Raw genomic sequence first — 16,406 nt, 5'->3', positions numbered from 1 at the left:
ATTTGCTGGCATATTGAGTGCAGCACTTTCACAGCATCATCTTTCAGGATTTGGAATACTCAATTAGAATTCCATCACCTCCACTAGCTTTGTTTGTAATGATGCTTTCTAAGGGCCACTTGACTTCACATTCCTGGATGTCTGGCTCTATGTCAGTGATCACACCATCGTGATTATCTGGGTCATGAAGATCTTTTTTGTACAGTTCTTCTGTGTTTTCCTGCCATCTCTTCTTAATATCTTCTGCTTCTGTTAGGTCCATACAATTTCTGTCCTTTATCGAGCCCATCTTTGCATGAAATGTTCCTTGTATCTCTGATTTTCTTGAAGAGATCTCTAGTCTTTCCCATTCTGTTGTTTTCCTCTATTTCTTTGCACTGATCACTGAAGAAGGCTTTATTATCTCTTCTTGCTATTCTTTGGAACTCTGCATTCACATGCTTATATCTTTCCTTTTCTCCTTTGCTTTTCACTTCTCTTCTTTTCACAGCTATTTGTAAGGCCTCCCCAGACAGCCATTTTGCTTTTTTGCATTTCTTTTCCATGGGGATGGTCTTGATACCTGTTTCCTGTACAATGTCATGAACCTCATTCCATAGTTCATCAGGCACTCTATCTATCAGATCTAGGCCCTTAAATCTATTTCTCACTTCCACTGTATAATCACAAGGGATTTGATTTAGGTCATACCTGAATGGTCTAGTGGTTTTCCCTACTTTCTTCAATTTAAGTCTGAATTTGGCAATGAGGAGCTCATGGTCTGAGCCACAGTCAGCTCCTGGTCTTGTTTGTGCTGACTTATAGAGCTTCTCCATCTTTGGCTGCAAAGAATATAATCAATCTGATTTCGGTGTTGACCATCTGGTGATGTCCATGTATAGAGTCTTCTCTTGTGTTGTCGGAAAGGGTGTTTGTTATGACTAGTGCATTTTCTTGGCAAAACTCTATTAGTCTTTGCCCTGCTTCATTCTGTATTCAAAATCCAAATTTGCGTGTTACTTCAGGTGTTTCTTGACTTCCTACTTTTGCATTCCAGTCCCCTATAATGAAAAGGACATTTATTTTGGGTGTTAGTTCTCAAAGGTCCTGTAGGTCTTCATAGAACCATTCACCTTCAGCTTCTTCAGCATTACTGGTTGGGGCATAGACTTGGATTGCTGTGATATTGAATGGTTTGCCTTGGAAACGAACAGAGATCATTCTGTTGATTTTGAGATTGCATCCAAGTACTGCATTTTGGACTCTTTTGTTGACCATGATGGCCACTCCATTTCTTCTGAGGGATTCCTGCCTGCAGTAGTAGATATAATGGTCATCTGAGTTAAATTCACCCATTCCAGACCATTTCAGTTTGCTGATTCCTAGAATGTCGACAGTCACTCTTGCCATCTCCTGTTTGACCACTTCCAATTTGCCTTGATTCATGGACCTGACATTCCAGGTTCCTATGCAATATTGCTCTTTACAGCATCAGACCGTGCTTCTATCACCAGTCACATCAACAGCTGGGTAATAGTGATTTTTTATTAAATGTACGGCAGAATTATTGCTGAAGTTAAGTTTCATAGTTGAAGCTTCATGGTTGAAGTTAAGCTGTAAACATCTTTTGGTTATAATGTGTTTCTCTTAGAGACTTTGGAAACAAACTCTATGCAGTAAACTTAGTGAAACACCCCATGTTTCAAAAGAATCATAGGAGACAATGGTTTCAAAGCAATGATACTAATGCTGTTTTTAAAAGTTACATATCTAAATTATTTCTCTTAAATATTTATTGATTCACTACAGTGGCTCCTGTAATGGACCAAGAAGGTACTAGAATTTGGGGATTTACAAATGAATGATTCAGATAAAAATGATGCCTCCAAATCATATGCAAGGCTTAGTATCTCCCCAGTAATAGATGTTGTCACTGCATGAAATATTTCTAGGGGTATATTTGATATTTCCCTCAGATTCTTGGGGAGTACTTATATGGATACCTATCATCATGTCTGATCTCTGCTTTAAGGTTAAGTTACATTTTCTTCTATAGATAATCCTTCATAAGTATTTGGAGACTCAGGCAGAGGTCAGCTACTTGCTGCAAACTATTGATGAGAAGATATCACCTCTTCTTTCTAAACAGATCATAAAGATCATCAGTTTTGATCCAGCATATTTAGGATGGATGTCTGTTGAGCTGTGAGGTAGGAAGGCAATATCCACTTAGTGGGCAGGTCGTTTGAGTCAAGCCTGGCAATAAAAAGGGTGGCAGATTTCACAGCGTGACTGCCTATGATTTGTGTCTGATATCTGAATTTGGAAGGTGGTCAAAAATCATTAAGAGTTAAGACTGTGGAAGAAAGTGAGCAGTCTACTCTAAGAGCATTCGCTTTTCTACCAAAAGGGCTCAGAAAAGATATCTTGACATTTTTAACTGACATTTTCATTGAGTTGAGTAAACTAATGGTAAATTTCCTTTCTCAAAATGTAATCTGATTACAGGTTAGAAGAAGATTACTATTTGGCAAACAAGTCTGTAAGTTATTTATTTAATCACTTATTACACTGTGATCCTTTCTTTGTGGACTTAGATTAGGAAAATTTTAAAAAGGGGTTTCTGTGGTGGCTCAGCCATAAAGAATCTGCCTGCAGTTCAGGAGGCACTGGAGACGTGAACTCAATTCCTGGATCTGGAAGATCCTGTGGAGGAAGAAATGGCTGCCCACTTCAGTTTTCTTGCCTAGGAAATCCCATGGACAGAGGAGCCTTGTGGGCCACCGTCCACGGAGTTGCAAAGAGTCAGAAATGACTGAGCCCCCACACACAAAGCAATGACAACCAATTTGAATAAGAAGATTTACTAAGAGTTATTTGATATGTAATTATTATGCACCACTGATATTAGCTTCACTTGCTATTTTATTTACTCCTCTCAATAGCATTGTGAATGCATTCTCAGTCGTTCAGTTGAGTTTGACTCTTTGGGACTCTATGGAGTGTATCCCACCAGGCTCCTCTGTCCATGAGATTTTCCTGGAGTGGGTTGCCATTTCTTCCTCCAGGGGGTCTTCCTGACTCAGGGATTGAAGCCACATCTCCTACATCTCCTGCAATTGCAGGAAACCCTAATAACATTATCATTATATATTATTACAACTATCTGACAATACATTGAGGTTGGTTTCAGTGAAATGATTTGCTAAAGGTTATACAGTTAACCTCTGACAATCCTAATATCAGAATCCAGGACTATCTGATTCTAAATCATGAACTATTTTTTTTTATCGTAATTGTTTGTTTAAGATATAAGAGAGCTTATTTACACACATAGATATTCTGGTAGTACACTTTTTAAAAGTTTTTAGTTTGCGTAGACACCATATATAATTATAACTTGAGAACCGAGAAGATCAACCTTACTCACATGCTTTTGTAAGTTTTGTTATTTCTAAAATGAGATACATGCTAAATGTTGGAAATTAGAACATATGTTTAACATGCAGATATCTTCAATCTTGGAATTGTTGACTAATTTTTATTCTGCAGTTATGTGAAGAACAGTGTTAAAAATTTTCAAGACTGAATGCCCTCCTTTTAAAATGCAATCCTCTCTCTAGCTCTCAGGTTGTCATCTATTCTCTGACACAAACAGCCTGATTCCCACATGGCATATTCAGAGCCTGCCCTGTATAGACTCATTTACAGTGACACCATTTAAGTCACACTTTTTAAATAGTTCCCAAGAGACAAAGCTCAAATAGAGCAGAGCCAACCACATTAGCCACCACACACAGCTGGGTTGAGTAACAGGCATGTTTAATCTGTTCATTTTGAATCTCTTTGGCTTTTGTGTCTAAGGATAGAAAGTGAAGTCACTCAGTTGTCTCCAACTCTTTGCGACCTCATGGACTGTAGCCTACCATGCTCCTCTGTCCATGGGATTTTTCCAAGCAAGAGTACCGGAGTGGTTTGTCATTTCCTTCTCCAGAAGATCTTCCCAACCCAGGGATTGAACCTGGGTCCCCCACATTGTAGGCAGACGCTTTACCGTCCGAGCCACCAGGGAAGTACAGTATAAAATCTAGGCTGTTAAATCCCTGCACTTGGCTCCATCCAGGGTGGGGACAACATCTAACGCAAGGCAAAGCAACTCAGTGCTAATATGCACAAATGCTCAGCCTACCTCTTTTGGAAGATTATCATTTTGGCCAAGACAATGGCCCTAGACAATAAGACTAGGGTTCTAGCTACTTTGGAATCGAAAGGTGTTCACAATCAGTTCTACTTCACATTGTGCTATTCACACCCAGCATCCTCCACTCCACGTGACTTTATCATCGCTTGTCGTCTGATCCTTTCTCATTCTTGCCTCTACATCTCATGCTGCTCCTATTTAATATTCTTATCAGTAATATGAGTTTGGTTAGATAGCCCCAATGACTATTTCTAATGTGGACGCTCATGATGTCCCTTGGTGTTCCTTCCACTGATATATATTCTCAGTGCTCCCCTTCTGGATACTATTCTTGATGGTGCTCCAGGGAGATCTAAACAAAAAGACATGTATAAAAGCAAATACAGCTGGTGACTTCAACTCATCTGTCTCTCTTCTTAAATCTGAGGATACATTTTTCATTCTTCGTAAATTTAATCCCATAACATTCTCCATAGGATTCCCTTGTACCTCAGTTGGTAAAGAATCCGCCTGCAGTGCAGGAGACCCAGGTTTGATCCCTGGGCTGGGAAGATCCCATGGAGAAGAAAATGGCGACCCACTCCAGTATCCTTGCCTGCAAAATCTCATGGACAGAGGAGCCTGGTGGGCTGCAGTCCAAGGGGTCACAAAGAGTCAGGCACGACTGAGCAACTGACACTTAACATTGGTTTTATATCCATACTAGGTTTCTGCAGCAAGATTGAATCTCCTCAAAAAGGAGTGAACACCTTATCTAACTTTCACATTTCCTCATTACTGTTTCTACTTCTGGAAACTGAGCAAAACTTAGGCTATTTGTAATAAATGTTGGTTTTTATTTTCCTGTTTCCTAATATCCTCCCATACCTATTTCTTACTTCTCCTGAATATGCAATGGCTTGCAATTCTATGTTGTTAAAGGCAGATTTTTAACTGTGGGAAGTTTTAAAAATAAAAATCTACAAAATCAACAACTTTGAAATGTGTTGATTTTACTTATCTTTCCATCTCAGTAGAATTTATGTCTTAAGAGAAACACATCCATATATTTAATGACCGACTTTCAGTTTTACTGGATAAGAAAATCCGGGCTAAGAGAAATCAAGGAGTCATAACCATACCCTGAGACCTCATGGATATCTGCTTCTCTGCTTGGATGTCTCCTGCTCAGAGGAAAAAAAATAATAATAATAGTCACAAAAGTCAGTCAACTACAGAAATTTCAATCATTATTTTATATATATATATATATATATATATATATATATATATATATATATATATAAGAAACTGTAGTATACCAGTATGCTAAAATTTAATGAAAGATGACCTTGGCTCAATTTCTGATATTTCCACTTGGGCACAATATTTCATGTCTCTCTACCTCAGCTTATAATTTGTAAGACAGGCATAGCAGTAGCATTTTCCTCCTAAGATTGTTATAAGGATTAAAATTAGTATGACAGGTATACATAAAACAGTTGCTAGACAAAACAAGAACTCAGTTGACTTTAGCTATAATTTACATTTTGTTTCTTATGAGTATTATTGTTGTGGCATGCATGCTCATGTCCGACTCTTTGCCAACTCTATGGATTGTAGCCCACCAGGCTACTCGATCTGAGATTCTCCAGGCAAGAATACTGGAGTGGGTTGCCATTTCCTCCTCCAGAGGATCTTCACAATCTAAGGACTGAACCCACATCTCCTGTGGCTCCTGCATTGGCAGGTAGATTCTTTACCACTGAGCCACCTAGAAAGGCAATGAATATTACACCTTCACATAATTTTCATCTCCCCATCTTATAGACAAGTATATAAGAGAGACTACATTAAGTTGGCAACAGCACACTGAACAATAATGTATACAAAAAAGTCAAGCTTTTTGACCTCCAGCTGTCTGTTCTTCCCTCATTGTGTGGCATTTTGTCAAGTGATATTTTCATTTTAATAGCAATTGCTATTGGTTGGATATTCTTTGGCATTGCCTTTCTTTGGGATTGGAATGAAAACTCACCTTTTCCAGTCCTGTGGCCACTGCTGAGTTTTCCAAATTTGCTGGCATATTGAGTGCAGCACTTTCGCAGCATCATCTTTCAGGATTTGAAATAGCTCAACTGGAATGCCATCACCTCCACTAGCTGTATTCGTAGTGATGCTTTCTAAGGCCCACTTAACTTCACATTCCAGGATGTCTGGCTCTAGATGAATGATCACACCATCGTGATTATCTTGGTCATGAAGATCATTTTTGTACAGTTCTTCTGTGTATTCTAGCCACCTCTTCTTAATATCTTCTTCTTCTGTTAGGTCCGTACCATTTCTGTCCTTTATCAAGCCCATCTTTGCATGAAGTGTTCCTTGTATCTCTGATTTTCTTGAAGAGATCCCTAGTCTTTCCCATTCTGTTGTGTTCCTCTATTTCTTTGCATTGATTGCTGAAGAAGGCTTTCTTATCTCTTCTTGCTATTCTTTGGAACTCTGCATTCAGATGTTTATATCTTTCCTTTTCTCCTTTGCTTTTCACTTCTCTTCTTTTCACAGCTATTTGTAAGGCCTCCCCAGACAGCCATTTTGCTTTTTTGCATTTCTTTTCCATGGGGATGGTCTTGATCCCTGTCTCCTGTACAGTGTCACGAACCTCCGTCCATAGTTCATCAGGCACTCTGTCTATCAGATCTATTCCCTTAAATCTATTTCTCACTTCCACTGTGTAATCACAAGGGATTTGATTTAGGTCATACCTGAATGGTCTAGTGGTTTTCCCCACTTTCTTCAATTTAAGTCTGAATTTGGCAGTAAGGCATTCATGATCTGAGCACAGTCAGCTCCCAGTCTTGCTTTTGCGGACTGTATAGAGCTTGTCTATCTTTGGCTGCAAAGAATATAATCAGTCTGATTTCAGCATTGACCATCTGGTGATGTCCATGTGTAGAGTCTTCTCTTGTGTTGTTGGAAGAGGGTGTTTGCTATGACCAGTGCATTTTCTTGGCAAAACTCTATTAGTCTTTGCCCTGCTTCATTCTGTATTCAAAATCCAAATTTGCCAGTTACTCCAGGTGTTTCTTGACTTCCTACTTTTGCATTCCAGTCCCCTATAATGAAAAGGACATCTATTTTGGGTGTTAGTTCTCAAAGGTCTTGTAGGTCTTCATAGAACCGTTCAACTTCAGCTTCTTCAGCATTACTGGTTGGGGCATAGACTTGGATTGCTGTGATATTGAATGGTTTGCCTTGGAAACGAACAGAGATCATTCTGTTGATTTTGAGATTGCATCCAAGTACTGCATTTCGGACTCTTTTGTTGACCATGATCGCCACTCCATTTCTTCTGAGGGATTCCTGCCTGCAGTAGTAGATATAATGGTCATCTGAGTTAAATTTACCCGTTCCAGTCCATTTTAGTTCGCTGATTCCTAGAATGTCGACAGTCACTCTTGCCATCTCCTGTTTGACCACTTCCAATTTGCCTTGATTCATGGACCTGACATTCCAGGTTCCTACGCAGTATTGCTCTTTACAGCATCAGACCTTGCTTCTATCACCAGTCACATCCACAGCTGGGTATTGTTTTTGCTTTGGCTCCATCCCTTCATTCTTTCTGGAGTTATTTCTCCACTGATCTCCAGAAGCATATTGGGCACTTACTGGCCTGGGAAGTTACTCTTTCAGTATCCTCTCATTTTGCCTTTTCATACTGTTCATGGGGTTCTCAAGGCAAGAATACTGAAGTGGTTTGCCATTCCCTTCTACAGTGGACCACATCGTGTCAGACCTTTCCACCATGCCTGCCCGTCTTGGGTGGCCCCACAGGGCATGGCTTAGTTTCACTGAGTTAGACAAGGCTGTGGTCCTAGTGTGATTAGATTGACTAGTTCTATGTGATTATGGTTTCACTGTGTTTGCACTGTGATGCCCTCTTGCAACACCTATCATCTTACTTGGGTTTCTCTTACCTTGGACATGGGTTATCTCTTCACGGCTACTCCAGCAAAGCACAGCTGCTTCTCCCTACCTTGGACTAGGGGAAAGGTCAGTTTTCATTCCAATCCCAAATAAAGGCAATGCCAAAGAATGCTCAAACTATCACACAATTGCACTCACCGAACACGCTAGTAAAGTAATGCTCAAAATTCTCCAAGCCAGGCTTCAGCAATATATGAACCGTGAACTTCCTGATGTTCAAGCTGGTTTTAGAAAAGGAAGAGGAACCAGAGATCAAATTGCCAACATCTGCTGGATCATGGAAAAAGCAACAGAGTTCCAGAAAAACATCTATTTCTGCTTTATTGACTATGCCAAAGCCTTTGACTGTGTGGATCACAATAAACTGTGGAAAATTCTGAAAGAGATGGGAATACCAGACCACCTGACCTGCCTCTTGAGAAACCTGCATGCAGGTCAGGAAGCAACAGTTAGAACTGGACATGGAACAACAGACTGGTTCCAAATAGGAAAAGGAATTCGTCAAGGCTGTATATTGTCACCCTGCTTATTGAACTTATATGCAGAGTACATCATGAGAAACGCTGGGCTGGAAGAAGCACAAGCTAGAATCAAGATTGCCAGGAGAAATATCAATAACCTCAGATATTCATATGACACCACCCTTATGGCAGAAAGTGAAGAAGAACTAAAGAGCCTCTTGATGAAAGTGAAAGTGGAGAGTGAAAAAGTTGGCTTAAAGCTCAACATTCAGAAAACAAAGATCATGGCATCTGGTTCCATCACTTCATGGGAAATGAAGGAAACAGTGGGGAAACAGTGGAAATATTGTCAGACTTTATTTTTGGGGGCTCCAAAATCACAGCAGATGGTGACTGCAGCCATGAAATTAAAAGACGCTTACTCTTTGGAAGATAAGTTACGACTAACCTAGATAGCATATTAAAAAGCAGAGACATTACTTTGCCAACAAAGGTCCGTCTAGTCAAGGCTATGATTTTTCCAGTGGTCATGTATGGATGTGAGAGTTGGACTGTGAAAAAAGCTGAGCGTGGAAGAAATGATGCTTTTGAACTGTGGTGTTGGAGAAGACTCTTGAGAGTCCCTTGGACTGCAAGGAGATCCAACCCGTCCATTATGAAGGAGATCAGCCCTGGGATTTCTTTGGAAGGAATGATGCTGAAGCTGAAACTCCAATACTTTGGCCACTTCATGCGAAGAGTTGACTCACTGGAAAAGACTCTGAAGCTGGGAGGGATTGGAGGCAGGAGGAGAAGGGGATGTCAGAGGATGAGATGGCTGGATGGCATCACTGACTTGTTGGACGTGAGTCTCAGTGAACTCTAGGAGTTGGTGATGGACAGGGAGGCCTGGCGTGCTGCGATTCATGGGGTCGCAAAGAGTCGGACATGACTGAGCAACTGAATTGAACTGAACCGATTGGTTAGACACTAGGTTTTGTCTGACTCTTTGGCAATCCCATGGAGAAGCTCCTCTCTCCATGGGATTTCCCAGGCAAGAACACTGGAGTGGGCTGCTATTTCCTTCTACAGGGGATCTTCCTGACCCAAAGATTGAACCCATGTATTCTGCATTGGCAGGAGGATTCTTTACTGCTGAGCCACCAGGAAGACCTTAATAGCAATTATCAGTTTGTAAACATTATTTTTTACATAGTAATGTCTGTTGTTTCTACACCGCCACTAATATCATTGTGATATAATACTGATGATGGCATGACATGCACTTGTTCTCTTTGTTGAAATTTCTCTGGAACCCTAATCAGTGTCTGCTCCATAAGTATTTGTAGAATGAATGAATGATTAAACTTTAGAATATGTCTGTGTCGGGAAGGAGAGGCGTTTTCAGCTTTTTCTCTTTTTGCAATGGAATTTATGCCATCTCTGCTAGATACCTCTTCACACAGCCAGGCCACATAGCAGAGAAGAGTTCTTTATATTGTGATTGGCCACAGCTTGTCAGGTTAAAGAAGAACAGTTATTATTAGGGAAATAGGATCCACCCTCACTTCCTCTTACATTTCATGCAGCAGTAGATTAGATAAACCAGAGGCATTATTGATCCACTCTTCTTTTTTGCTGTTGATTTCATGGGATTATGAAGGTGAATGGACTTGAGCACTGACCTTGTGAACTGCACTTGTTCTAAGTTTAACAAGCATTTTGATTGGGGCTTAAGATAAAGCTAAGCACTGGGACTGGGGTGAAAATTGAGCACAAGACCCCACTTAGGCCAAGTGTCAGCCTTAGTATTAATAAATCTTGGTGTCAGAGCTCTACAACTAGTAATTAAGAAGCTTTGGATTTCTATTTTGTCATTGGTCTTTGAATTTAGATTACTTAGAACTTTAGGAGAGGTGATGGGATGTTTGGCTGGACAGGAAAGAATTTGGACAATTTTTGACCCTTGACTATAGCATCATTAAAAATAGTCAGCCCTCAGTATCCACAAGGGATTGGCTCCAGGATCCTCAACAAATACCAAACTCCATGGACACTCAAGTTCCTTGTATAAGATAATGAAGTATTTGCATTCAACTTATGCACATCCTCTCATATACTGTAAATGCTCTCTAAATTAGTTATAATAGTCAATACAGTGCAAATGCTATATAAATAAGCATGTATGAGACAAATTCAAGATTGATTTTATTAGAAATTTCTGAATATTTTTTTCAGTATTTTCATCCATGGTTGGTTAGATCTGTGGATGTAGAACCCAAAGTTATGAAGGGTTGACAATGGAGCTTTGTTTTTATCAGGGCTTCCCTCTTGTGTCGCAATGACCCTGCTAAGAGTTGCATCAAACAACAGAGAACATTGTCCCCTTTGGTTAATTTTTTACTGCTTTCATTCAACATATTTATACAAGCTTGTGTATTTCTGAATCACACAAGTTACCCACACATAGGTACTCTAGGCTTATTGAGAAGTGTATAACGTAGTGACTAAAAGATCTAGGCTTTGATATCAGAAGAATATTGTGACTCTATAATTTTATAAATTGTGACATACATTGGGAAAGAAACTAAAACTTGATTTCTTCATTACTAAATTGTCCATAATGTCTGAAATAAAGAAATTGGATAATGTTTGTAAAATTCTTAACATAGAGCCTGGTGACTTCTCAAGGGAATCAGAATGGAGATGCCAGTGAAGTGTCCACTGTGTGTGTATGTGTGTGCAGAGGTGGGAGTACGGGTGAAGTATTTAAAATAGGCTAGTATGTGGGCAGCAGACACATACCAGAATCACCGGGAAAATGGGAAAATTTGTAAAAGGCAGTAACAAAGAATTGAGGTGACATAAACCACTATGTAGAAATAAAAGAAAAGCAGAGTACAGTCAAAGCTATAGGTTTTCCAGTAGTCATGTATGGATGTGAGAGTTGGACCATAAAGAAGTCTGAGCACCAAAGAATTGTTGCTTTTGACCTGTGCTGGGGGAGAAGATTTTTGAGAGTTCCTTGGATTACAGGGAACACTTGTCATAGCATATGACACTGGTCATAAAACACCCTCTTCCAACAACACAAGAGAAGACTCTACACATGGACATCACCAGATGGTCAACACCGAAATCAGATTGATTATATTCTTTGCAGCCAAAGATGGAGAAGCTCTATAAAGTCAGCAAAAACAAGACCAGGAGTGGACTGTGGCTCAGATCATGAACTCCTTATTGCCAAATTCAGACTGAAATTGAAGAAAGTGGGGAAAACCACTAGACTATTCAGGTATGACCTAAATCAAATCCCTTATGATTACACAGTGGAAGTGAGAAATAGATTTAAGGGCCTAGATCTGATAGATAGAGTGCCTGATGAACTATGGAATGAGGTTCGTGACATTGTACAGGAGACAGGGATCAAGACCATCCCCATGGAAAAGAAATGCAAAAAAGCAAAATGGCTGTCTGGGGAGGCCTTACAAATAGCTGTGAAACGAAGAGAAGCGAAAAGCAAAGGAGAAAAGGAAAGATATAAGCATGTGAATGCAGAGTTCCAAAGAATAGCAAGGAGAGATAAGAAAGCCTTCTTCAGTGATCAGTGCAAAAAAATAGAGGAAAACAACAGAATGGTAAAGACTAGAGATCTCTTCAAGAAAATTAGAGACACCAAGGGAACATTTCATGCAAAGATGGGTTCGATAAAGGACAGAAATGGTATAGACCTAACAGAAGAAGAAGATATTGAGAAGAGGTGGCAAGAATACACAGAATACTGTACAAAAAGATCTTCATGACCAATATAATCATGATGGTGTGATCACTCACCTAGAGCCAGACATCCTGGAATGTGAAGTCAAGTGGGCCTTAGAAAGCATCACTACCAACACAGCTAGTGGAGGTGATGGCATTCCAGTTGAGCTATTTCAAATCCTGAAAGATGATGCTGTGAAAGTGCTGCACTCAATATGCCAGCAAATTTGGAAAACTCAGCAGTAGCCACAGGACTCGAAAAGGTCAGTTTTCATTCCAATCCCAAAGAAAGGCAATGCCAATGAATGCTCAAACTACCACACAATTGCACTCATCTCACACGCTAGTAAAGTAATGCTCAAAATTCTCCAAGCCAGGCTTCAGCAATAGGTGAACTGTGAACTTCCAGGTGTTCAAGCTTGTTTAGAAAAGGCAGAGGAACCAGAGATCAAATTGCCAACATCTGCTGGATCACCGAAAAAGCAAGGGAGTTCCAGAAAAACATGTATTTCTTCTTTATTTACGATGCCAAAGCCTTTGACTGTGTGGATCACAATAAACTATGGAAAATTCTGAAAGAGATGGGAATACCAGACCACCTAACATGCTTATATGCACGTCAGGAAGCAACAGTCAGAACTGGACATGGAACAACAGACTTGTTCCAAATAGCAAAAGGAGTATGTCAAGGCTGTATATTGTCACCCGGCTTATTAAACTCATATGCAGAATACATCATGAAAACGCTGAGCTGGAAGAAGCACGAGCTGGAATCAAGATTGCTGGGAGAAATATCAATAACCTCAGATATGAAGATGACACCACCCTTATGGCAGAAAGTGCAGAGGAACTAAAAAGCCTCTTGATGAAAGTGCAAGATGAGAGTGAAAAAGTTGGCTTAACGCTTAACATTCAGAAAACGAAGATCATGGCATCTGGTCCCCTCATTTTATGGGAAATAAATGGGGAAATTGTAGAAACAGTGTCAGACTTTATTTTTGGGGGCTCCAAAATCACTGCAGATGGTGATTGCTGCCATGAAATTTAAAGATGTTTACTCCTTGGAAGGAAAGTTATGACCAACCTAGATAGCATATTCAAAAGCAGAGACATTACTTTGCTAACAAAGGTCCACCTAGTCAAGGCTATGTTTTTTCCAGTGGTCATATATGGATGGGAGAGTTGGACTGTGAAGAATGCTGAGTGCCAAAGAATTGATGCTTTTGAACTGTGTTGTTGGAGAAGACTCTTGAGAGTCCCTTGGACTGCAAAAAAATCCAAACAGTCCATCCTAAAAGAGAGCAGTCCTGGGTGTTCATTGGAAGGAGTGATGCTGAGGCTGAAAGTCCAATACTTTGGCTCCCAATGCAAAGATTTGACACATTGGAAAAGACCTTGATGCTGGGAAGGATTGAGGGCAGGAAGAGAAGGGGACGACAAAGGATGAGGTGGCTGGATGGCATCACTGACTCAATGGAGATGAGTTTGGGTAAACTCTGGGAGTTGGTGATGGACAGGGAGGCCTGGACTGCTGCGATTCATGGGGTTGCAAAAAGTTGGACACGACTGAGCGACTGAACTGAACTGAACTGTACTGGATTACAAGATCAAACTAGTCAATCCTAAAGGAAATCAACCCTGAATATTCACTGGAAGGACTGATGCTGCAAATGAAACTCCAGTATTTTGGCCACCTGATATGAATAGCTGACTCATTGAAAAAGACCCTGATGCTGGGAAAGATTGAAGGCAAAAAAGGAAGAGGGCGGCAGAGGATGAGATGGTTGGATGGCATCACCAACTCAATGGATGTGAGTTTGAGCAAACTCCAGACTCCAGGAGATGGTGAAAGACAGGGAAGCCTGGGGTGCTGCAGTCCATGGGGTCACAAAGTGTTTCACATGACTGAGTGATTGAATAGCAGTAAGAAGTATAAAGGAAATGGCAACCCACTCCAGTACTCTTGCCTGGGAAATCCCATGGAGGGAAGAACGTGGTAGGCTACAGTCCATGGGGTCGCAAAGAGGCAGACACCACTGAGTGACTTCACTTTCACTTTCAAGAACATAAGGAAAAGAAGTATCTGCCAGTTGCAGGGCCAGCAAGATGTTTTGGTAGAAAAGTCAGTCTTGGCTTCAGATCATTGAATGTCTACTGGGAATGTGTAGGACTCTCACAGGCACATATTTTCCCCAGCTCTATTTTACAACCTTTAGGCCCTGTTGACAAATATTTTCATTATATAAACAAAGAATTTTGTACTTTGGGTGTGTGTGGGGTTTGAAGTCATAGATTTGAAGTCATAGATTTATTGGACTCTTTAAGTTCCAAGTGCCCTCGCTGTGTTTGTTTACACTTTTGCACTTGTTGTTATTTCAGTGATGCAATGTGTCAGCACCTCCGAGAGAAGTCTCTTGAGGGATTTCTCTGAAAGTCAAGTTGTGAACTTCAAGACAGTTTTTCTAGAGAATTGTCAACAATTATGATTTGGGTCCTGTAACCTGCTTTATGTGAATGTGCAGAATATTTATGGAAACAGTCGATGTGCTGATCCTGATCACCTCAAGAGATGCTTCAGTAGAATTCCATCATTCATTTCTTATAATGTTGTGTGAGAGTTGTCATTGTTTGTGGTTGAACTAGCTCTACTGTCAGAATGATTTTTTTAAAGTTTATTGCTCTAAATATTTCCTAATTAAATCGAGAAAGCTGTTACTGAGCCATTTGATTACGTTGAATTTGTAATCCTGAATCTTACAATTTATTCTTCTTAAAAACCCAATGTGTTCCAAAATGTAAAAAGTAAGCCATAGATTAATACATCTTATTTTGAGGTTTTGTCAAAATCATAAATAATTCTATAAATGTTTTTTTCCTAATCAAACATCTCTTCTTGCTTGGCCCAAAGAGAAATAATACATAGCAAAATAAAATATCTCCATTCTCATTAATTTTGTTGCATTCCTAGAAGAAATGCAAGTCCTAAGGTGTGTCAACTTGGCTTCCTTCCTTAATAATCATCACTTACAGATCATTTAAATATGAATCACCTACATTCCTTAGTCAGCCTGAACATTGATTTAAACCCATGGAGGTCAACCTAATTTCTAGACAGAGAAACAAAAAGGATAATTACGACATAAGCTAGAAAATAAGAGCACTGTGATGTATCAGAATCATATCTGGTTAACACTGACAGTGGTTCTTTTCTCTCTGGGATCTTGAAAACTGAGAAGGTCCAACCAATTTATGTCATGTCATTTTAGAATAGAAAGTTAAAATGTTGGTCAAGCAAGGAAATAGAAGCAATAAATTTAAAGAGGTACCATCAAATAAAATGATTGAGTCAGTCCAGATTATCTGCAGGTTAATGCATTATGATTTGGAAGGCTGCTAATTTCACATTGAGATTCACAGAGCAAGATCCTGATGGGCCTTCATCAAAGAAAGACATCTCTGTTTGCAATAGTATTTCAAAAGTACATAAACGTATTATAGTCTAATTGTTTTAAAGGTTTGTGAATTCAGGTTTACTGATCTGCGTTTATACATCTTTGTCATGTTTTGGTGTTGCAATTATACTAGCTACAGAAACGAATCGTGAAATGGTTCCTTCTCTATTTTCATAGTTATTATTTTGCACTAAAATATTTGGCAGAATTTACAAATAAAACTATATGGACCTGGATTTTATTTTTATCAGAAGTTATTTATTATAAATCAACATAAATATGTATATACACACACACACACACACACACACACACACACACATATAGGTGCTACATTGACGTTGACATTGAAGTCGCTCACTCGTGTCCGACTCTTTGCGACCCCATGGACTGCAGCCTACCAGGCTCCACCATCCCTGGAATTTTCCAGGCAAGAATACTGGAGTGGGTTGCCATTTCCTTCTCCAGGAGATTTTCCTGACCCAGGGATCGAATCCGGGTCTCCCGCAGTGTAGGCAGACGCTTGTCTTGAGTTAGTTTTGGCCATTTATGCTTTAAAAGTGCCAATTTCACCAGAATCATTGGATTAATTAGAAGAAAGTTGTTCAT

This window comes from Bos indicus x Bos taurus, chromosome 10 (genome assembly GCF_003369695.1).
Source record: "Bos indicus x Bos taurus breed Angus x Brahman F1 hybrid chromosome 10, Bos_hybrid_MaternalHap_v2.0, whole genome shotgun sequence".
NCBI classification, from domain to species: Eukaryota; Metazoa; Chordata; class Mammalia; order Artiodactyla; family Bovidae; genus Bos; species Bos indicus x Bos taurus.
The sequence above is the reverse complement of the archived record's forward strand: the minus strand, read 5'-3'. Positions refer to the sequence as shown.